General features: G+C 42.4%; 1 long non-coding RNA gene across 3 annotated transcripts in view; it reads right to left on the bottom strand.

The window, feature by feature from the left end:
• Positions 1–12,731, bottom strand: part of LOC139766158 (uncharacterized) — a 101,354-nt gene extending 88,623 nt beyond the window's left edge. For 2 of the 3 annotated variants that reach the window (XR_011716816.1, XR_011716817.1), the window contains exon 1: positions 12,510–12,731. This is a non-coding gene — a long non-coding RNA (uncharacterized lncRNA). The remainder of the gene's footprint in view (positions 1–12,509) is intronic. The other variant, XR_011716815.1, reaches the window with a different exon arrangement.
• Between the last annotated feature and the right edge of the window lie 8,796 nt (positions 12,732–21,527).

Here is a 21,527-nt window from a genome sequence, read left to right as displayed (position 1 = left end):
TCATCATTATCTTCCTCTCCGTATCATCACTATCTTCCTCTCTGTATCATCACTATCTTCCTCTCTGTATCATCACTATCTTCCTCTCTGTATCATCACTATCTTCCTCTCTGTATCATCACTATCTTCCTCTCCGTATCATCACTATCTTCCTCTCCGTATCATCACTATCTTCTTCTCTGTATTATCAAAAGCCTACTCTCTGTATCATCACTATCTTCCTCTCCGTATCATCAAAATCCTACTCTGTATCATCACTATATTCCTCTCTGTATCATCACATAATCCTCTCTGTATCATCACTATATTCCTCTCTGTATCATCACTATCTCCCTCTCTGTATCATCACTATCTTCGCCTACGCATCATAACTATCTTCGTCATTGTAATAATGCCACCACAATTATAAACCAACATCATTGTCATCACTATCAGTGTCATCAGTGTCACAAATATCATATATATCATTATTATCAGAGCCACAAACATCATCATCATAACTACCATTACCAACACCATCCTCTCGAATACTCAAGTTTCATAATCATCATCCTCAACATACTCATAATTTTCACAATCTTTACAAAACTTGTGTTTCATCATCACCATCCTCACAAAACTCACGTTTCATCATCACCATCCTCACAAAACTCACGTTTCATCATCACCATCCTCACAAAACACACGTTTCATCATCATCATCCTCACAAAACACACGTTTCATCATCATCACCATCCTCACAAAACTCACGTTTCATCATCATCATCCTCACAAAACACGTTTCATCATCACCATCCTCACAAAACACACGTTTCATCATCATCATCATCCTCACAAAACACACGTTTCATCATCACCATCCTCACAAAACTCACGTTTCATCATCGCCATCCTCACAAAACACACGTTTCATCATCATCATCCTCACAAAACACACGTTTCATCATCACCATCCTCACAAAACACACGTTTTATCATCACCATCCTCACAAAACTCCCGTTTCATCATCACCATCCTCACAAAACTCACGTTTCATCATCACCATCCTCACAAAACACACGTTTCATCATCACCATCCTCACAAAACACACGTTTCATCATCATCATCCTCACAAAACTCACGTTTCATCATCACCATCCTCACAAAACACACGTTTCATCATCACCATCCTCACAAAACTCCCGTTTTATCATCACCATCCTCACAAAACTCACGTTTCATCATCACCATCCTCACAAAACTCACGTTTCATCATCACCATCCTCACAAAACTTACGTTTCATCATCACCATCCTCACAAAACTCAGTTTCATCATCACTATCCTCACAAAACTTAAATTTCATTATCACCATCCTCATAAAATTCGAGTTTCATCATCACCATCCTCACAAAAACTCTTCAGTCATCGTCTCCATCCTCACGAAACTCGTCAGTTTCACCACCACGATCATTACAAAAGTCCTTAGTTTCACAGTCACCATCCTCACAAATTTCGTGAATCTCATCACAATCCTCACAAAACTCTCCAAGTTTCATCATTACATAAATCTCATCATTTTCACCATCAACATCCTCACAGGTGTCATATATCATCAAAAAACTCACCAGCCTCACTCACCATCACCACACAGCTGATCAGTTTCAATGTTTCACCATCTTTACAAAAATATGATCCGTTTCATCATCACATAACCCTAGCAGTTTCACAATCAACTATCATCATCACCTTCCTCACATGACCCATTAGTTTCACAGAAACCAAAACAGAAAAAAGAAACATCAGTTTTATCTCATTCACCATATTTAAAAAACTCAAGGTTCACCATCCTCTCAAAAGACTCATCACCTTCACCATTCTCTCAAAAGACTCATCACCTTCACCATCCTCTCAAAAGACTCGTCACCTTCACCATCCTCTCAAAAGACTCGTCACCTTCACCATCCTCTCAAAAGACTCGTCACCTTCACCATCCTATCAAAAGACTCATCACTTACACCATCCTATCAAAAGACTCATCACCTTCACCATCCTCTCAAAAGACTCATCACCTTCACCATCCTCTCAAAAGACTCATCACCTTCACCATCCTCTCAAAAGACTCATCACCTTCACCATCCTCTCAAAAGACTCATCACTTTCGCCATCCTCTCAAAAGACTCATCACCTTCACCATCCTCTCAAAAGACTCGTCACCTTCACCATCCTCTCAAAAGACTCATCACCTTCACCATCCTCTCAAAAAAACTCATCACTTTCACCATCAGCCAGCAAGGTGTCCGACAATAACAAAGCTACTGGATTATTAGTACTCACTAATAAGAGAGGCGGGCGTACGAAGGCGGCCGAAAATGGTGAAATACACCCACACTGGGGCTTTGGGGTGAGGGGTGGAGGGGAAGAGAGACACTCAAACACACACACACACACATCCCCACCCCTCCGAAATTCGCCCACTTCGGGCGCCTCTCTCGATAAAGCGGTTCGGCTTTGTCTGCAACAGATCAAACGTTTCGAATAATGATGTCCACCTTTTTTTCCCAGAGTGATCAAAGAGATATGATAATGATGGACACGCTACCTTTTGGGAATCAAAAATGATTGGTAAAAATATATGGGGGGGAAAAATAAAATGTATATGCATATGTGTATATGTATGAATATAATTTCCCAGGGTTCCATTTGTTTTTTTTGTGTGTTTTATAAATATAATCCTGTAAAGGATCAGAACTAAATCCTGTGTGATTTCTAGTCATCAGAATGGGTTCCTAAGTCATCTTGTAGAGAAAGAAAACAACTAAAGATTAAAAACCTAAATTTCTAATTTTTTCTACTAAATTCTCCCAGATATTTAAACAAAGATAATTAAGCTTAGTCAATAGAGTAGGAATGATAGACAGGACTATTATCTCTCTTGTGGAGGAGTATGGATACTATTCATAGGGAGAGGAATATGGATACTCTTCATAAAGGAAGGAGGTAAATAAAGTGCGTAAGACAACAAATGGGAACATCGGTGAAGGGGGCTAATGGGGAGGTGATAACAAGTAGTGATGATGTGGGAAAGAGATGGAGTGAGTATTTTGAAGGTTTGTTGAATGTGTTTGATGATAGAGTGACAGATATAGGGTGTTTTGGTCGAGGTGGTGTGCGAAGTAAGAGGGTCAGGGAAAATGATTTGGTAAACAGAGAAGAGGTAGTGAAAGCGTTGCGGAAGATGAAAGCTGGCAATGCGGCGGGTTTGGATGGTATTGCTGTGAAATTTATCAAAAAAGGTGGTGACTGTGTTGTTGACTGGTTGGAAAGGATATTCAATGTATGTATGGTTCATGGTCAAGTGCCTGAGGATTGGCGGAATGCATGCATAGTGCAATTGCACAAAGGCAAAGGGGATAAAGGCGAGTGTTCAAATTACAGAGGTATACGTTTGTTGAGTATTCCTGGGAAATCATATAAGAGTGTATTGATTGCGAGGGTAAAGGCATGCACAGAGCATCAGATTGGGGAAGAGCAGTGTGGTTTCGGAAGTGGTAGATGATGTGTGGATCAGGTGTTTGTTTTGAAGAGTGTATGTGGATTGGATTTGTATGTAGCATTTATGGATCTGGGGAAGGCATGTAATAGGGTTGATAAGAGATGCTTTGTGGAAGGTATTAAGAGTATATGGTGTGGGAGGCAAGTTGCTAGAAGCAGTGAAAAGATTTTACCAAGGATGTAGGAAGAGAGGAAAGTGATTGGTTCTCAGTGAATGTCGGTTTGCGGCAGGGGTGCTTGATGTCTCCATGGTTGTTTGATTTGTTTATGGATAGGGTGGTTAGGGAGGTGAATGCAAGAGTTTTGGAGAAAGGGGCAAGTATGCAGTCTGTTGTGGATGAGAAGGCTTGGGAAGGGAATAAGCTGTTGCTCGCTAATAATACACCGCTGGTGGCTGATTCGGATGAGAAACTACAGAAGTTGATGACTGAGTTTGGTAAAGTGTGTGCAAGAAGAAAGCCGAGAGTAAATGTGAATAAGAGCAAGGTTATTAGGTACAGTAGGGTTGAGGGACAAGTTAATTGGGAGGTAAGTTTGAACGGAGAAAAACTGGAGGAAGTGAAGTGTTTTAGATATCTGGGAGTGGATTTAGCAGCGGATGGAACCATGGAAGCGGAAGAGAGTCACAGGGTGGAGGAGGGGGCAAAGGTTCTGGGAGCGTTGAAGAATGTGTGGAAGGCGAGACCCTTATCTCGAAGAGCAAAAATAGGTATGTATGAAGGAATAGTGCTTCCAACAGTGTTATATGGTTGCGAGGGTCGGCTATAGATAAAGTTGTGCGGAGGAGGGTGGACGTGTTGGAAATGAAATGTTTGAGGACAATATGTGGTGTGAGATGGTTTGATCGGGTAAGTAATGAAAGGGTAAGAGAGATGTGTGGTGGGTAAGAGAGATGTGTGGTAATTAATAGAGTGTGGTGGAGAGAGCAGAAGAGGATGTGTTGAAATGTTGTGGTCACATGGAGAGAATGAGATCGACAAAAAGGATATATGTGTCAAAGTTAGAGGGAACGAGAAGTGGGAGACCAAATTGGAGGTAAAAGGATGGAGTGAAAAAGATTTTAAGCGATCGGGGCCTGAACATACAGGAGGGTGAAAGGCGTGCAAGGAATAAAGTGAATTGGATTGATGTGGTATACCGGGGTCGACGTGCTGTCAGTGGAGTGAACCAGGGCATGTGAAGCGTCTGTGGTAAACCATGGAAAGTTTTGTGGGGTTTGGATGTGAAAAGGAAGCTGTGGTTTTGACACATTACACATGACAGATAGAGACAGTGTGAGCGAATGTGGCCTTTGTTGTATTTTCTTAGCGCTACCTCGCGCGCGCGCGGGGGGATTTTATGTGTGGCGGGGTGGCGATGGGAATGGATGAAGGCAGCAAGTAAGAATATGTACATGTCTGTATACGTATGTATATGTTGAAATATATAGGTATGTATATGTGCGTGTGTGGGCGTTTATGTATATACATGTGTATGTGGGTGGGTTGGGCCATGCTTTCGTGTGTTTCCTTGCGCTACCTCGTTAACGCGGGAGACAGTCACTAAGTATGATAAATAATAAATGATATACATATATATATATATATATATATATATATATATATATATATATATATATATATATATATATATATGAACGTACATATATACATATACATAACACACACACACATATATATATATATATATATATATATATATATATATATATATATATATATATATATATATATATATATATATATATACATACTGCTGATAAAGGGAGGAATATGGATACTGTTGAGGAAGAGAGGAATATTCCTTCCTTTATGAGTCATCAAATGCAGAGAGACCAAAGGGGTAATTGTTATCATGGTACCTCATCAGTGATGGTATCGACAAAGGACACAATAATATGGACTGACGCCAGCCGAGACGGGCGCAGTGATAGGGAGGTGATGGGAGGATATGGGGAGGAGGGGAGGTTGGTGGGTGAAGCGGGGAAGGAGGGGGGGGGCGGGATGGAGGATGTTGTCTTTTTTTTTTTTTTAAGGTAAGGGCAATGGGTAAGGGAGGTAGAGGAAGTGGGTCTGGCAAGAAAGGAGAGAGAGAGAGAGAGAGAGAGAGAGAGAGAGAGAGAGAGAGAGAGAGAGAGAGGTTGCACAAGTGTTGAGGCAATGGGGCAAATTGTAATGTGCTGGGAAAAGGGGGGAAGTGGGGGCAGGGGGCAGAGAATTTGGATTAGAATGTGGGGGAATTACAGAGTGGGAAATTTACAGATACAGTAGGTTTGGGGGAGTGGGATATAGGGGGTTTATAATATGGGTTATGACACTAATGAGGAAAGACTATGGGACATATTAATAAGGGACTTATAATCAGTGTGCTTGAGGAAAGCCTTCCAGTGAGGCATGTAGATGGGAGATTGAAAACAATGGCACCGAACACGAAAGATGGGGATTTGACGTGCGTGGAGGACGAAGGATTAACACTAATCCAATATGTACCTGGCATGCCAATCTCTCCCTAAGATCACAACACATTACTATAAATCTCGCCATTTATAACAGTCTTCCCAAGTCTCTTTCTTCCCCAGTTCCTTATTTACGTATATTTTCTTGGTTATCTCATCTGTCTCTTATCATCCATCTCTTATCTCAAATGCTTCCTACGTCTCGTATCTAGTGAAAAGAGATCTGTAATCACGCCTCCTGTGAACCTATTAAAAACTCCCAGGATCTATAGAACAAATGAATAACATCTGGTTCAGTCGTACTCAATACCCTAAATTTTGATTCTCAGCGAGACCTCAGACTCTAAATCCCATCTCAGTATAAACGACACACACCAGATAATCTATCAGCAATAGATACTAACACATTTGATACCATTAGAATAGCAATTCATCTTCCTAACATTAGATTCAAAGATAATTAACATCATTTAAATTCATTTATCGTCATTAGTGATTAAGATTGTCATTTTTTGAGATTAAACTTAATAGCGATAAAGTTTGTATATATATATATATATATATATATATGTATATATATATATATATATATATATATATATATATATATATATATATATATATATATATATATCTGTAAAACGTGTCTTGCATAACACCCAGGTACGTCTTTGGAAGACCGATAACATCAGTGCGGAGTTCGAGACAATTCCAACACTCCTCCCTGCTCAGCCACACAAGAGAAAAAAAAAAACAAAAACAAAAACAGGAGAGCTTCCTCTATTCATGAGTGAAGAGGAGGAGGAAGAGGAGGAGGAGGAGGAAAAGGAGGAAGAAGAAGGAGGACAAAAGTCTACTCTAAGTCCACGTTTGGTTGTGGAAAATGTTCATGGAGAGGTTAGAGAGAAATTAAGGAGGAGGTATAACTCGGTAGCATGACCTTGTGCTGGCAGATCGACACCGTGGGGTCATAATGAGTCAGGAACATATTTTAATTCTAAAGAAAATGACTTTCTATAGAGCAGGAACGAATCTGAAGTGTCAGGTTTTTATTTTCGAATGTGCAAATGAGAACTCGTCGGTTTAATTCACCTGTAACTACGCTCTTAGGCGCGCAGGAGCAAAATACGCTTCCTTTCAAACATTTAGAATAAAGAAAATAATAGACGTCTGTTGTTTTGTCAATGGGGGGGAGGCGAGTGTGCCGTAATTTTATCGCCCACAAAAATCATCGTCGAGAGAACCACAAGCACCGGATAATGAAGTCGACGGCAGAGGCTCGTCAAAAGCGGATCGAAACCCAAACAAAAGAGATCGAGCCTGCGTTGATCAGGTTGCCAGAGAGGTTCACCTGGACTGGGGGAGATTCCATATTGTTTCATGGGACAGATAGTCTCCACGTTCCCGCCTCGCGCCCTGGTTCTTCCTGTTGTATCTCGAGACACGTCTCCCCTGAAACATCTACAACCAGGACGGATGTTTGGAAAGGAAATAAAGCGAAGGAGAGACCTGGGCCCCAAAAAGGCGATAAAGAGAGGAACAGAGAGGGAAAGAATGGAAGAGGGAAGGGAAATGAATATATCTGGGAGGCGCCAACACAATCTCCCGCCTCCGCTCGGCGGCAACTCTCCACGGCGCACACAAGTTGAAAACAAAAGCGAAGCTGAATGAGTCTGTTGATAACATCATTTGTACTCATTAGGCGAAACAAAGAAAAATGGCGATATCTCGGAGTATTTTACCCTACGAGCTGTTCTGCTGCTCAAATATGCCTTTAAAGAGTAGCAGCCTTGTGGCTCTCGAGGCGTAGAGGCGAAACAATGGTGGTAGCACACCCAGGGGTATGGCTGATGACTATCTCATCTCGGGTCTTCTTCTTCTTCTCTCTACTGACGACCAAGGATGTGGTGAAGCAGTGTGGTACTGGTGGTGTGCACGGGCGCCTGCTGGGTGTGGTGAAGTGGTGGTGGTACTGGTGGTGGTGCGTGTGTGTGTGTGTGTGTAGGGCGCCTGCTGGGTGTGGTGAAGCTGTGTGGTACTGGTGGTGGTGGTGGTGTGTGTGTGTGTGTGTGTGTGTAGGGCGCCTGCTGGGTGTGGTGAAGCTGTGTGGTACTGGTGGTGGTGGTGTGTGTGTGTGTGTGTGTGTGTGTAGGGCGCCTGCTGGGTGTTAGTGTACCTGCGTGTGCTTTTTGATTGTGTATAGCCTCGAAAACACCCCTTCCCCCCCACACACACATACACGTATATAGCGTAAGAGGAGAACTACCAGAAGCAATGAGAGGTTTTTATCAGGAGTGTAAGGCGTGTGTACGACTAGGGAGAGAAGAGGGCGTGTGTGGTTCTCGGCGAAGGTGGGTCTGCGTAAAGGGTGCATAACGTCACCACGGATGATTAGTCTGTTCATGGATGGGGTGGCGAGGGAGGTGAATGAGAGAGGTTTTGGAGTGAGAAGCGGGTCTGCGGTCTTGTGGGCATGGAGAAGCCCAGTATTTATGTTAGTTGCTTGTTTGCAGATGGCACGGCTCTAGTGGCAGACTTAAATGAGAAACTGCAGAAGCAGGTGTTTGAGTTGAGGAAAGTATGTGGAAGGAGGTAATCAAGTTTAGCAGGGGAGAGAGGGAGACAATTTGGCCTGAGTGTGAGTTTCATGAAAACCAAAGGAAATCGGGTGTTTTGGATACGAGGGCATGGATATGGCGGATGGAACGATGGGAGCTGAAGTGAACCATAGGGTGGATCAGGGGGAAAGATCCTGGGTGAATTGAGGTGTAGGAGAAAAGATAAATCACTAGCTAAGAAGGCAAAGATGGCCCGACGTTGCTGTATGCACGGAAGAAGGCGGGAGTGTTGGAAATGATGTGCACGAGAACGGTATGTGGTGTGAGGAGGGTTGATCAAGGAATGAGGGGATGAGAGAGAGAGAGAGGTGTGGCAGTATTAGTAGTTCACCGACAAAGCTGATTAGAGTGTGATAAAATACTATGGAGACGAAGAATGAGAGAGACTCACCAAATGTTATATGGGTTAGAAGTGGAAGGAACAACAAGAGAGGGAAGATCGAGGAACGTAAGAAATGATGGAGCAAAAGACACTGAATTATGGAGACCGCTGCAGGCAGGAGGATGCGAGGCATGCACTGGATACAACGATTTGGTATACAGGGGGGCGATGTGTAGCCAGAGAGCTTAACTAGGGCATATAAAGTGGTTAGGGTAAATCACCTTACCTCTCCTTCCTGCCCTAGGAGTTATTTCTATCTTTTATGGTGCTCCTGCAGCGTTCAGGAAGCCGGCCACGTCCATCGGCCGGGCCACTGGGCATAAAGTGCAGTGATCTTGTGCACATGTCTATATGGGTGAGGAGACCTAGTAACTGACTAACCCCAAAGGGAGAGCTCCGATGAACAGTTTGGTCGGTAGTGATATAGGAATAGAGGTCTACTACTACACTATGTACATTATCTCATATTCCTACGTAACAAGAAAATGACTCGGATTATCACGTAAAGACCTATCGTTGTTGTAATCAAGTATGATATATAAACAACTTAAATGAATCTCGCATATTTCTGAATCCTAAAGACTCACCAAATTATTTCCAGCCGAGTTTCTTTCATATTACCAACCGGGTTGACAGAATTCCAGGGAAGTACAGCTGAATGGTCAGAGTTGGGCACTTAATTATATACTTAATGTGAGCATTTGTTCCCTAGTGCTTCGAACGCGCCCTCCACAATTACTACCGTAAAGACGTTAACTAGAGGGGAAGGGTAGCGCACTATTTAGGTGCGCTCCCTATAGAAGAATCCGATTTGAGCTACGGTCGAAAGACGCGATGACGAAAGTACCTTTTATAACATCCTTGAGGAGCGGGTTATGATGCCATGATAGCAAGTCCTCGTGTGTGTGTGTGTGTGTGTGTGTGTGTGTGTGTGTGTGTGTGTAGGGAGATGACCTGCGCAGGTTAAGGCAGCAGAGGACCCATCGTCGTCACAAGAGCAACACCATTTAATACGCTGGACACGTCCTGGGAGGGAGTGTCTGTGCTACAATCATCACCAGCAACACACAGGCTGAGTACAGTGTTCATATCGGTAGTGAAATGAAGGGAGTCATGTAATTCCCCCACGGGTCCCTTCCTGCTCCCCCAGTGCTCAAGAGCGAAGAGCCATTCATGCCCCAAGAAACTAAACTCCTTAAGGCCTTTTCTTGGTATAAGAATGTGAACTATGATAGTCCTTATGAGTTCTTTAATCATCATGATTGTTATTACTGATCTCCACGCACGTAAATGGGCCCCTTCTGAAATTTGTCCCCACTGGTGAAAATTCCTAAGATGATGCCTTGAATTCTACACCACACACACTCCACTGCTTGTAACGATAGTTCCACGAGCTCGACAGTGGAGTCAGCCTCTATGGACCATAGCCACTGTCGAAACAGGTTGTTTGTCAGTGGGGAATATGTCAACAAACTATAGTAAACGTAAAATCTTTTACAGTCACTAGGAGTCATCACGAGATGAACCAAGTCTTCAGGACCGGAGGCATCTCTAGATAGATTCCAGTGATCATCGACAATTACTTTCGTCATCTTTAAACTGAGAGACATATTATCAGTCTTGCTATAATAGAGCGATGACGTGGACTTCTATATATCTATGTGACCGAGATAGATAAATCCGATATGCATCCAACGATTCTACACAATAAACAATGTGTAGCTTAGCTAATCCCCCTTGAAAATTCAAAAGTTACAACATGAATGATTACACACCTCCAGGGTATGTAGATAAGACACCAGATATATGCCTCCAGATAACTCGTCACATGCATCAAAAACGCTTTCGCCATATACCTGTATACACTTCAGTCTTCCCTCCCATTTCAAATTATCTCTAAGAGTCTCCTTGTCCCACGTTTTCCACCCCATATTTTCCGCCTCTCCTCTAACTACTCTATAAGAGAAAGAAAAGTATTTGAGTGGTCTACGTTCGGTCACCGAAGCGCTCGAAACGATCGAAGCTTCGACTTCCAAAATGATCCAAGCTTCGAAGCCGATAAGCCAAACACCTCAGGAAGATTATAGTCCTCGATGGCTTTTATTACACACCAGATTCATAAGTTCCATCAAATTTTGGCTTTCCAGGCCCTTGTTTGATCGTCCTTCAGAGGACTACCACACCCTCCCTCATCACCACCACCACCACCACGGCCTTCTATCTCGGCCACCACACCTTCCCTTACCACCGCTTTTCCCTCCCCTAAGGACAACCACACCTTCACCTCAGCATCACCAGGCCACCAGCACTCCTTTCTTCTAGGACAAGCATACACCCTTCCTCACCACCACCACCACTCTCTCCCTGTTCAACCAAACCCTCTCTGACAGCCACCACTTCCCTCCCTCCCTGGCCATCATACCCTGGACAATGTCATTTGATGGTTTAATCATTCACGTCTGTCATTTATCCTCTTCACACGTCTCCCGTATTACTGACACAACCTTCTCGCTCTACGATACAATAACATAGTACCATTAATCCCGAAATTTATCACTCCAATGGCCAGCAATTTAAATCCTGCCGAGTAAATGGATGAACTATGGGCCAATGTGAATAGGGTCAAATGGGGTAAATTGGTGGAGCGTCTTATAACTTCTCGCTGCGTTTGAGGAAGACAGACGGGCGAACAGATGGACGGAAGTGCATACGTATAGTGAAGACGCCATAAAGCCTATGATCTATTGAGCTAAATCACGCCAGGGGCTTTGTCGATGGATGATATCTAAAGTCCTTAAGCATATGAAGAAGACTAGTGGGCGGAGACCAACATTAACACTGCTGGCAACTGAAAGCTAAATCCTCATTGTTGGAGAAGTACTATTGTTGAAATGTTCTGAGTTGTTGATTGGTTGATATCCTTCACCTGGCTAATGAGTAAGCCAGTTTCAATGGAAATTTATGTCACCTCACCAGTATCTGAAGCCGAACCTACACGAATCGTTCCCCACCAAACATAATCTACAGTACACATCATTCACTTGATATTACCCAGGACGTCATACAACGAAGGGACAAATTGTAAACTGAACGAACGTATATCAGCGAACGTCCATGTGAAAGTTTATCCTTGGCTATTTCTGCATTGAAGATATGATATACATATCGTCTACGTCTTTACTTACGAAATTTGTTTATATAAACATGAATATAAGAACGAAAATGGTAAAGAAAGTACAATATGATGATAAAAGTAGATTATCTGTTACTTGAAATCAATAAGATGCTAAAATATTTTATCCTAACAACCTTTGCTTAACCTCGTAGGCCATACAGCTCAGGTCTACTGGTCCCTGTGGGTGTGTGAACATCAAAATCATTGTGTCAATAAGGAAGCTCCTTGCCTGACCATACTTGATCAAAATTGTCAAAAGCCTCGCCCCTAAACATACTACCAGACTCTTGTCCGTGCCAATCATGTTTGAGTATATACTAATATTGCTATTGAGGAACCTTACCAATCTGTACAGTAGATGATGCTTGTAGAAGGTAGAGGGAGGCACTGTTGAAGTGTACGAGGTAGAAGTCCTGAGGAAGTCTACAATGTAGAAACACTGAGGAAGTCCAGGGCGATGTCTCCTCCTTCCTTTCCATGGCTGACTGCAGGTGTCTGCAGGAAGAAGCCAGGAGCTCTGACGTAAAACAGTGGTCGGCCAATTAACGATCTTGTTGCATGTGCGTCATCAGATGCTTGTTACTCCATCTGTAACGAGGAACATGATTGGCGAATATAAGTTGAAATATGTTTTTTTTCGATGCTCTTTTTTTTAATTCATCCCCGATCTGTCCTCTGGCCCCAGCATTACCTGCATTTTAACCAACAATTCTTATGTGTTTCTAAAGTATCAGTTAACTATGAAGTATAGATGGCAAAATACGTCATACAGATTTGTTTGTTTCCCCTAAACTACATGATTACGAGTTTCTTGCCAGATGGTCTCCGCACACACTGGCCAGGGACACATTTACCACTATTGGTTTGAGTGCGTCTTGCAGCCAGCACTCGATCCTACATACTTTCAAGTTTCTTAGTATATTGACATATAAATTTCACTCTCCAGGGTATCATATACATGGAAAGTTCTAATACTGTTCTGAAAATAGCTGCAGGAATCTTATTTTTGTTACTAGCAATTGCCATATAAACTAGTTATGTTTATTGCTACTTATGCTAATATTGTTTATCGTAAAGAGACTATATTCTTTATCTAATTCGACCTGATTTCCTCCATCAAGTTTCAATTTCTTCGTCACCATGTGATGTTGACAGTACTTCGTTCTGTTTCCAATTGATGCTTCCATTTTCGACTCGCATGGGGATGAAGTAAAGTTATTATCGACATATATATATATATATATATATATATATATATATATATATATATATATATATATTTTTTTTTTTTTTTTTATAGTTTGTCGCTGTCTCCCGCGTTTGCGAGGTAGCGCAAGGAAACAGACGAAAGAAATGGCCCAACCCCCCCCCCCATACACATGTACATACACACGTCCACACACGCAAATATACATACCTACACAGCTTTCCATGGTTTACCCGAGACGCTTCACATGCCTTGATTCAATCCACTGACAGCACGTCAACCCCTGTATACCACATGACTCCAATTCACTCTATTCCTTGCCCTCCTTTCACCCTCCTGCATGTTCAGGCCCCGATCACACAAAATCTTTTTCACTCCATCTTTCCACCTCCAATTTGGTCTCCCTCTTCTCCTCGTTCCCTCCACCTCCGACACATATATCCTCTTGGTCAATCTCTCCTCACTCATTCTCTCCATGTGCCCAAACCATTTCAAAACACCCTCTTCTGCTCTCTCAACCACGCTCTTTTTATTTCCACACATCTCTCTTACCCTTACGTTACTTACTCGATCAAACCACCTCACACCACACATTGTCCTCAAACATCTCATTTCCAGCACATCCATCCTCCTGCGCACATCTCTATCCATAGCCCACGCCTCGCAACCATACAACATTGTTGGAACCACTATTCCCTCAAACATACCCATTTTTGCTTTCCGAGATAATGTTCTCGACTTCCACACATTTTTCAAGGCTCCCAAAATTTTCGCCCCCTCCCCCACCCTATGATCCACTTCCGCTTCCATGGTTCCATCCGCTGACAGATCCACTCCCAGATATCTAAAACACTTCACTTCCTCCAGTTTTTCTCCATTCAAACTCACCTCCCAATTGACTTGACCCTCACCCCTACTGTACCTAATAACCTTGCTCTTATTCACATTTACTCTCAACTTTCTTCTTCCACACACTTTACCAAACTCAGTCACCAGCTTCTGCAGTTTCTCACATGAATCAGCCACCAGCGCTGTATCATCAGCGAACAACAACTGACTCACTTCCCAAGCTCTCTCATCCCCAACAGACTTCATACTTGCCCCTCTTTCCAGGACTCTTGCATTTACCTCCCTTACAACCCCATCCATAAACAAATTAAACAACCATGGAGACATCACACACCCCTGCCGCAAACCTACATTCACTGAGAACCAATCACTTTCCTCTCTTCCTACACGTACACATGCCTTACATCCTCGATAAAAACTTTTCACTGCTTCTAACAACTTGCCTCCCACACCATATATTCTTAATACCTTCCACAGAGCATCTCTATCAACTCTATCATATGCCTTCTCCAGATCCTTAAATGCTACATACAAATCCATTTGCTTTTCTAAGTATTTCTCACATACATTCTTCAAAGCAAACACCTGATCCACACATCCTCTACCACTTCTGAAACCACACTGCTCTTCCCCAATCTGATGCTCTGTACATGCCTTCACCCTCTCAATCAATACCCTCCCATATAATTTACCAGGAATACTCAACAAACTTATACCTCTGTAATTTGAGCACTCACTCTTATCCCCTTTGCCTTTGTACAATGGCACTATGCACGCATTCCGCCAATCCTCAGGCACCTCACCATGAGTCATATATATATATATATATATATATATATATATATATATATATATATATATATATATATATATATATATATATATATGGGGTGTTCAGTGTTGCAAATTGAAATGGTGAAGAGCTTGTAGATTTATGTGCTGAAAAAGGACAGGTGATTGGGAATACCTGGTTTAAAAAGCGAGATATACATAAGTATACGTATGTAAGTAGGACAGATGGCCAGAGAGCGTTATTGGATTACGTGTTAATTGACAGGCGCGCGAAAGAGAGACTTTTGGATGTTAATGTGCTGAGAGGTGCAACTGGAGGGATGTCTGATCATTATCTTTGTGGAGGCTAAGGTGAAGATTTGTATGTTTTTTTTCAGAAAAGAAGAGTGAATGTTGGGGTGAAGAGGGTGGTGAGAGTAAGTGAGCTTGGGAAGGAGACTTGTGTGAGGAAGTACCAGGAGAGACTGAGTACAGAATGGAAAAAGGTGAGAACAATGGAAGTAAGGGGAGTGGGGGAGGAATGGGATGTATTTAGGGAATCAGTGATGGATTGCGCAAAAGATGCTTGTGGCATGAGAAGAGTGGGGGGGTGGGTTGATTAGAAAGGGTAGTGAGTGGTGGGATGAAGAAGTAAGATTATTAGTGAAAGAGAAGAGAGAGGTATTTGGACGATTTTTGCAGGGAAAAAATGCAATTGAGTGGGAGATGTATAAAAGAAAGAGACAGGAGGTCAAGAGAAAGGTGCAAGAGGTGAAAAAGAGGGCAAACGAGAGTTGGGGTGAGAGAGTATCATTAAATTTTAGGGAGAATAAAAAGATGTTCTGGAAGGAGGTACATAAAGTGCGTAAGACAAGGGAGCAAATGGGAACTTCAGTGAAGGGCGCAAAGGGGAAGGTGATAACAAGTAGTAGTGATGTGAGAAGGGGATGGAGTGAGTATTTTGAAGGTTTGTTGAATGTGTTTGATGATAGATTGGCAGATATAGGGTGGTTTGGTCGAGGTGGTGTGCAAAGTGAGAGGGTTAGGGAAAATGATTTGGTAAACAGAGAAGAGGTAGTAAAAGCTTTGCGGAAGATGAAAGCCGGCAAGGCAGCAGGTTTGGATGGTATTGCAGTGGAATTTATTAAAAAAGGGGGTGACTGTATTATTGACTGGTTGGTAAGGTTATTCAATGTATGTATGACTCATGGTGAGGTGCCTGAGGATTGGCGGAATGCGTGCATAGTGCCATTGTACAAAGGCAAAGGGGATAAGAGTGAGTGCTCAAATTGCAGAGGTATAAGTTTGTTGAGTATTCCTGGTAAATTATATGGGAGGGTATTGATTGAGAGGGTGAAGGCATGTACAGAGCATCAGATCGGGGAAGAGCAGTGTGGTTTCAGAAGTGGTAGAGGATGTGTGGATCAGGTGTTTGCTTTGAAGAATGTATGTGAGAAATACTTAGAAAAGCAAATGGATTTGAATGTAGCATTTATGGATCTGGAGAAGGCATATGATAGAGTTGATAGAGATGCTCTGTGGAAGGTATTAAGAATATATGGTGTGGGAGGCAAGTTGTTAGAAGCAGTGAAAAGTTTTTATCAAGGATGTAAGGCATGTGTACGTGTAGGAAGAGAGGAAAGTGATTGGTTCTCAGTGAATGTAGATTTGCGGCAGGGGTGTGTGATGTCTCCATGGTTGTTTAATTTGCTTATGGATGGGGTTGTTAGGGAGGTGAATGCAAGAGTTTTGGAAAGAGGGGCAAGTATGAAGTCTGTTGTGGATGAGAGAGCTTGGGAAGTGAGTCAGTTGTTGTTCGCTGATGATACAGCGCTGGTGGCTGATTCATGTGAGAAACTGCAGAAGCTGGTGACTGAGTTTGGTAAAGTGTGTGAAAGAAGAAAGTTAAGAGTAAATGTGAATAAGAGCAAGGTTATTAGGTACAGCAGGGTTGAGGGTCAAGTCAATTGGGAGGTAAGTTTGAATGGAGAAAAACTGGAGGAAGTGAAGTGTTTTAGATATCTGGGAGTGGATCTGGCAGCGGATGGAACCATGGAAGCGGAAGTGAATCATAGGGTGGGGGAGGGGGGCGAAAATCCTGGGAGCCTTGAAGAATGTTTGGAAGTCGAGAACATTATCTCGGAAAGCAAAAATGGGTATGTTTGAAGGAATAGTGGTTCCAAAAATGTTGTATGGTTGCGAAGCGTGGGCTATGGCTAGAGTTGTGCGCAGGAGGGTGGATGTGCTGGAAATGAGATGTCTGAGGACAATGTGTGGTGTGAGGTGGTTTAATCGAATAAGTAATGTAAGGGTAAGAGAGATGTGTGGAAATAAAAAGAGCGTGGTTGAGAGAGTAGAAGAGGGTGTTTTGAAATGGTTTGGGCACATGGAGAGAATGAGTGAGGAAAGATTGACCAAGAGGATATGTGTCGGAGGTGGAGGGAACGAGGAGAAGTGGGAGACCAAATTGGAGGTGGAAAGATGGAGTGAAAAAGATTTTGAGTGATCGGGGCCTGAACATGCAGGAGGGTGAAAGGAGGGCAAGGAATAGAGTGAATTGGATCGATGTGGTATACCGGGGTTGACGTGCTGTCAGTGGATTGAATCAGGGCATGAGAAGCGTCTGGGGTAAACCATGGAAAGTTGTGTGGGGCCTGGATGTGGAAAGGGAGCTGTGGTTTCGGGCATTATTGCATGACAGCTAGAGACTGAGTGTGAACGAATGGGGCCTTTGTTGTCTTTTCCTAGTGCTACCTCGCACACATGAGAGGGGAGGGGGATGGTATTCCATGTGTGGCTAGGTGGCGATGGGAATGAATAAAGGCAGATAGTGTGAATTGTGTGCATGGGTATATATGCATATGTCTGTGTGTGTATATATATGTGTACATTGAGATGTATAGGTATGTATATTTGCGTGTGTGGACGTGTATGTATATACATTGTGTATGGGGGTGGGTTGGGCCATTTCTTTCGTCTGTTTCCTTGCGTACCTCGCAAACGCGGGAGACAGCGACAAAGCAAAATAAATAAAATATGAAATATATATATATATATATATATATATATATATATATATATATATATATATATATATATATATATATATATATTTTTTTTTTTTTTTTTTTTTTTTTTTTTTTATACTATTCGCTATTTCCCGCGATAGCGAGGTAGCGTTAAGAACAGAGGACTGGGACTTTGAGGGAATATCCTCACCTGGACCTCTTCTCTGTTCCTTCTTTTGGAAAAAAAAAAAACGAGAGGGGAGGATTTCCAGCCCCCCGCTCCCTTCCCTTTTAGTCGCCTTCTACGACACGCAGGGAATACGTGGGAAGTATTCTTTCTCCCCTATCCCCAGGGAATATATATATATATATATATATATATATATATATATATATATATATATATATATATATATATGTATATATATATATATACATATATATATATATTTTTTTTTTCTTTATTTATTTATTTGTTTTGTCGCTGTCTCCCGCGTTAGCGAGGTAGCGCAAGGAAACAGACGAAAGAAATGGCCCAACCCACCCACATACACATGTATATACATACACGTCCACACACGCAAATATACATACCTATACATCTCAATGTACACATATATATATACACACACAGACATATGCATATATACCCATGCACACAATTCGCACTATCTGCCTTTATTCATTCCCATCGCCACCCCGCCACACATGGAATAACAACACCCTCCCCCCCTCATGTGTGCGAGGTAGCGCTAGGAAAAGACAACAAAGGCCCCATTCCTTCACACTCACAGTCTCCAGCTGTCATGTAATAACACCAACCAATTATTGTCCCTCTTTATCACTCACGTTATAAGGTTCCTCTAAACCTTAGAGGAACCATTTTGAGTCTGAAATGATGATATTCATGGCTTATCACTCAACGATCCCTTGTATTTCGAGACAGCTCTGGGGCAATGACCAAAGTGTCTCTCTGTTGCCAGGCTTCTCATTTCTCTTTCGCAATACAGATCAACAGACATCAGCTACATTCCTTGAGTTTAATCACCAGTAATGAACGGATTCCTAATCGTCTGCGAAGGAAATTTACATATCACAAGACGCTGGATCAAAACTTGTATGTGAAGCTGAAGCGCAAGAGGTCAAGGTGACGGAGTTGCCTGCCTGCATCTGTAGTTGTCTCGACTCATGGTTCGGCTCAGACTGAAGCAGGAGTCAGAGAATAGAGGATTCAACCCAAAGACTGATGTCTGCAGCAAGTGATGGGGGTTCTTTATCCAAGCGTAGCAGGAGCTGGAATACTTCCAGGAGCAGGTTGAGCAAAATGGTCTCATTATAACAGAAGCTTCGAAAAGACTTTTAGGATCTGGATCGGAAGCAACTATGACACGTTTCATTTCTAACTTTCAGTGAAAAACTGCGCCAGACGTTACACTCACTGCGTTCTCTCGTCACTAGTAATACAAGGCAGGTTGTGAGGAAGCAACAACTATGAAGCAAACACAGTCACATATAAAAGCCTTGAGATACACCTGAAGTTCCATAGTCCAGGTGCTCTCTTGGTCGAAGCTGAACCAACCCTTCTGTCTCAACTCTTCGTACAGCTGTACAGCTTCATTCAGGCGTGTGTTGTCCTCCCTAGAACTTACGTTAGCCACTGTACTATTGAACCGGTGGATGAAGCACTAGTCAGCATTGAATGAACCATCCATCAGGAGCGAATGATGCGTCATTTATGGTGTCGAACCAGATCGAAGCCTACTTACTGTGTTCGTTGGCAAAATGGAATCTCGAACACTCACGCTAGTTGCACCTGTCCTTTCTAATGGATAAACATGAACACTTGCATATTTCATGCACAGGAAGAGGTATAATTTATAACTTTTGCATCAACCATTTATAGCTATATAATCTATATAGTTATATAATCTATCTCTTCATCTACGTAATAAGATTCACGGTTTTGTGACGTTCAAGATAAGACAAATGCTTCAGATACTACTTTACAGACTTTGAGGGAACTTTCATAATTAGATATATCTATCTTTCAGTATCTCTGATAATCTCATCATCACACAGTTTGCAAGTTTGACGGTCTTTCATTGTGAGTTTCGCCTCGCAATCACTCGTTTGTTCTTTCCTAATTCAGTTCAAGATATACTTAACTGGAAATCGCCTTTAGATATGTCACTAATGACACAGCGAATGTGACTACGGAAGGCACGTTGTCTCAAAAGCCACACACCAGTTTGAGACTTGTTGCTCCTTCTTACATGGGTTTTGAATATCGTATGACAGAGCTGTGTCCGAATTCATTCACCAGGCTTTGGCTTTGGTAGAGAACATTATATACATGGCTGCCGTTTCTCCGTAAAGTATATGACATCACAGTTCCTCACGTTTTCTCTGGAGATTGTGATTTTTAGAAAATGTGGAATAGGAATACTTTATTCGATTTTAAGTATTTTGTTATTCATAAGAGTTGTACAAATGAAAATGTATATCACTCTATTTCAAGAAATGTATATATATGATAAGTTTCAATATGTTTCGGTCAGCAAGTGGACTTATAAGTAGTAAGAATTGATTAACGTCCATCAGATACGGTTTTTTTTTTATATATATCGTGACTGACATAACCCGGGTAAAACGTGCCCCCAGCCAAGGCCATCTCGGATGGCCAAAAAAAAGTTAAAGATAAAGAAAGAAAATTAATTAAGACTCCGCAGGAATCTATAGACTTCAATCTTGAGGGAAAAAACATTATAGGAAGAAGGAAGGAGAAGAGAAGGAAGAGAATTCCACAGCTTAACTGTTTGAGGGGGAAAAAAGGAGGCATCACAACGGTCACTCCTCGAGTGATCCGTCTCCACACAGAAGTTGTGGGAAGCAGCAGTCAAACTGCGTGCCAGGGCTCCAAACCTTGGGGTGAGGACAGATGTGGACAGTTCACGAGAACAGCGGCCAAAATCATACCTATCGAAGAACAGAGAGAGAGAGAGAGAGAGAGAGAGAGAGAGAGAGAGAGAGAGAGAGAGAGAGAGAGAGAGAGAGAGCAGCAACACCGCTGCGTGCGGAGAGAGGGATGGGTAAAGAGAGGTGATGCCAGGAGAACTAATGCGACGGAAGGCTTTTGATTCCACTCTCCGAAGTGGAGGATTTGATAGAGAGGTAGAGGATGAGCAATATATCATTTGATAGAGAGGTGGAGGATGAGCCATATATCATTTGATAGAGAGGTGGAGGATTCGATAGAGAGGTGGAGGATGAGCCATATATCATTTGATAGAGAGGTGGAGGATGAGCATATATCACTTACAGTCACCGTTTATAATCCATTTGGCAGTGAAGGACAATACAACGTCCGATATAGACACAAACACCATATCGCCCATAACCAACCCTCTACCATCATTACCTAGAATGTTTCCTCTTATTGCGTCCCTACACAGCTAACTATGACCTGGGTTGGCTTGAAATGTACGTAATCGCCCTGTGTCCTCAGCTCCAGACACCGCAGAGACAC

Source organism: Panulirus ornatus, chromosome 57 (assembly GCF_036320965.1).
Source record: "Panulirus ornatus isolate Po-2019 chromosome 57, ASM3632096v1, whole genome shotgun sequence".
Classification (NCBI taxonomy): Eukaryota; Metazoa; Arthropoda; class Malacostraca; order Decapoda; family Palinuridae; genus Panulirus; species Panulirus ornatus.
This window is presented reverse-complemented; position numbering and strand designations above follow the sequence as displayed.